The sequence below is a fragment of the Eschrichtius robustus genome, chromosome 19, assembly GCF_028021215.1.
Source record: "Eschrichtius robustus isolate mEscRob2 chromosome 19, mEscRob2.pri, whole genome shotgun sequence".
NCBI lineage: Eukaryota > Metazoa > Chordata > Mammalia > Artiodactyla > Eschrichtiidae > Eschrichtius > Eschrichtius robustus.
In genome coordinates, this window is record NC_090842.1 from 24904060 (window position 1) to 24907984 (window position 3925).

The 3925-nt window shown below is 39.2% G+C and overlaps 1 pseudogene; it reads left to right on the forward strand.

Moving 5' to 3' along the window:
* Positions 1-318: 318 nt before the first annotated feature.
* LOC137752375 (ferritin heavy chain pseudogene) lies at positions 319-3531 on the forward strand (annotated as a pseudogene).
* The last annotated feature ends 394 nt before the right edge of the window (positions 3532-3925 follow it).

The window sequence follows — 3925 nt, forward strand, 5'->3', positions numbered from 1 at the left end:
AGCGGCTGCAAATACAGATTATCATTAGCAGAGAGGTTTGATTTCACAGAGACCATAATAAATCAATTGCTTGCAGACTCATATCAAAACCGTATCAGTGAGTGGCAAGTGACACTTAAGCTGCATCTTATAGAGTAGACTGGACATAAGCAACACACCTCGGGTGTCACTGTCTCCCATCACCCCCAGATGGGACCATCTAGTTGCAGGAAAACAAGCTCAGGGCTCCCACTGATTCTGCCTTATGGTGAGTTGTATAATAATTTCATTATGTATTACAATGTAATAACAACAGAAATAAAGTACACAATAAATGTAATGCCCTTGAATCATCCTGAAACCATTCCCCCCCTCACCCAGTCCATGGAAAAATTGTCTTCCACGAAACTGGTCTCTGGTGCCAAAAAGGTTTGGGACTGCTGTAGTAAGGGACTTGTATCTGGGACATGTAACAAAAGATCAGTCAACTCAAGAGTTACTAAGACATAAAATGAGATAGATAACAAAGGTTGGCAAGGGCATGGAGGAGTGGAATCCTCATACAATGCTGGTGGAATTTTATAATGATATATCCATTTGGGAAACCTAAAAATGCTAAGTGAAGAGTTACCTTAAAACTCGGCAATTCCACTCCTAGGTATATACCCAAGAAAATGCAAAACATACATCTACATAAACTTTTGTACTCAAATGTTTATAAAAGCATTATTCATAATAGCCAAAAAGCAGAAACAACCCAAATATTCATCAACTGATCAATGCATCAATAAATATGGTATATCCATACAAGGGAATATTATTGAGCCAAAAAAAAGGGATAATGTTCTGATACATGCTACAACATGATGAACTTTAAAAACACTGTGTTAAGTGAAAGAAACCAGACAAATAAGACTACATATTGTGTAATTTCACGTATACAAAATTCCCAGAGAAAGCAAATCTATAGACATAGAAAGATTAGTTTTTGCTAGAGGTTTGGTGGAGAGGGAAATGCATAATAACTGCTAATATGTATGAGTTCTCTTTATGGGGTCGTGAAAATATTCTAAAATCAGATAATTGTTATGTACAAATCTGTGAGTTTAAAGAAGCCACTGAATTGTACCTTTTAGAAGTGTGAGTTTTATGGCATGCTAATGATTTGTCAATAAATGTCATTTTAAAAAGTAATGCAGCTTGAATTTTACAACTGTTTGTGTAATTATTTGATTACTCTCTATCTTCTCCATTATACTGAATCTCGAAAGGGCAGGACCTGTATTTTTCCCTCCACTCCACATCACTGTTTAGAATCCACAGTATCTAATGTAATTTATAGCACTTGGTGGACATGGAAGAAATGTTGAAATAGTGAAATTTTAAAATGGATATTGAATGAATATAACCTATGTCAAATTCGAACGCATGCTAGACGAAGTATACCTCTGATGAGAGGAATGTCCTGGGCCACCTTCAGAGGGAAAATGGTAATTGCCAAATATCATTTTTGAGTAAATTCACTCTCATTTCTGAAACGTGTAATGAATAGAATTCCCTCGAATTAGCAGTCATGGCCCCACATGATATGCATGGCCTATGTCATAAGAGCAAAATGTTGAAATAGTTCTTTTATCAGTGCATCAGTCCTCTGTGTATTTATTCCATTTTGCTTTATAAGTTGCTTAGATAACTCTTCCAACAATTACTTAGGTGACAAAAATCAAGTCTCAGTTACAGCTACACAGTACTCCACAGGAGAATTTGGAAAAATGAGTGTTTCTGGTCTGCCCTGTAAGAGGTTTTACTCTCAAATAGTGGCAATTATCTTTTGTACTATTGCAGCCTATATATTATTTGACCAACAAGTGTAAAACCACTGGTTGGCAAAGACATGCTCTGCTTTCACAACCTTCCTGGTAATTGATAATTGAAGCTGACCTGGGAATTGCTTTCCCGTGATAGCGATGTCTTAAGCTGGATATCCTTGCAGTTTAGAGAAGGATTTGACTGTAACTTCAGAGTCTCTGTATCTTAAAATACTAGCCTATTTTCAGAACAGTTTTTTGTTTCTTCCTTTGCCAAGGTTAAAATGTATATATTTCAAAATATTATCCAGGAATAAAAAAAAATCAACAGAACTTTTATTTGATCACTAAAAATTTGAAGCAGAGTAATAATCAATATTTTACACTATCTACTACTTATCAAATGCTTTACATACTTTAAAAACTGTACTCCCAAATTACAGATGAACAAACTAATATGGTACCTCAAATTCGTGAGATAATTAATTCATGGGAGAGACTTTAATCCCACAATGGTAGGAACTGGATTTAATTACAATGAGTTTATCTCCATGACACCATTGCTTCTCAACTAGGGGTGATTTTACCCTCAGAGGACATTTTACAGTGTCTGGAGACATTTTTGGTTGATACTAGGGAGGCGGGGCATTTAGTATGTGGAGGCTAGGAATGCTGATAAGTATCCATCAATGGACAGGAAGGCCCCCACAACAAAGATATTTATGGCCCAAATATCAATGCTGAGGTTGAGAAACACTGCATCACTCCAATGGTTCTCAACTTTGAACACGTATGAGAATCACCCAGGGAACTTCAGAAATACTTATGTCCTTTCTGAGGAGATTTTGATTTAATTGCTCTGATGTGTGATCATGATATTAGGGTTTTTAAAATCCCTCCACTGAATCTCATATGCAGTGAAATTTGAGAACCAGGAGAGTATACAATGTTACATCCACACAAGTTGAGGCTAAAATACTACTCATCAAATGTAAAATTCTACAAAGACTTCCTTGGATTATGGGAACAGGTGGAGGAAGGTAGTGGTAAATGACCTTCTATTTCACTATTTTCACTCTATTTTGCCAAAAATGATTTCAAAGTATTATATGTTAATCAGGCACCTTTCTGGGGGTGCTGGTTCCATTTGTCCTAGATTAAAGAACACAACACTAAGAATGTCTATATATCCTGGAACCTGCCTGCCACCAGGAACACTCTGCTGTCTGTCCTGCTGTTTCCACATTGCCTTCCAGCCCTCCGTGACAGAACTGCCAGCCAGGCTGCAAGGCTGCTGTCAACAGCCAGATCCACCTGGAGCTCTGTGCCTCCTATGTGCACCTGTCCACGAATACTTCTTCATCCAATATTTCCTGCACCAGTTGCCCAAGGAGAGGGAGCCCTCAGAGAAGCTGATGGGGCTGCAAAACCAGCCCCATGGCCACTTCCATGACATCAAGAAGCCAGACCGCAAAGATTAGGAGACCAGTCTGAAGGCAATGGATTGTGCCTTCCATTGGGAGAAGAACATGAACCAGAGCCTGTTGGATCTGTACCAATTGGCCACCAAGAACAACACTCAACCTGTGGCTTCCTGGAGAGTCACTACTGGCATGAGCAGGTCAAATCCATCAAAGTGTTGGGTGGCCTTCTCACCAACCTGCCTCAGATGGGGGCCCCAGAAACTGGCATGGCAGAATCCCTCTTTGAAAAGCTCACCCTGGGGGATGGCAATAAGAACTGAGTTTGGACTGTCTTCCTCATAGCCATTGGGGTGACTTCCCCTGGTCACCATTTGAGGCGTTCAGCTCTATATCTATATCTATAACTATATCTTATCTATATCCATATCTATCTATCTATCTATTTATCTATCTATCTTATCATCTATCAATCATGAAAGGGATTCATTGTAAAGAATTGGCTTATGTGCCCATGGAGGTCGAGAAGTCCCACCATCTGTTGTCTGCAAGCTGGAGACCCAGGAAAGCAGGTGCTATAGTTCCAGTTCAAGCCCAAAGGCCTGAGAACAAGGAGGAACAATTGTGTGTGTCCCAGTTTAAGTCTACCCGCTGGACAACCAGACATGTAAATCCTGGTCAGAGGGCAGGAGAAAAACCAATCTCCAGGTCAAATAG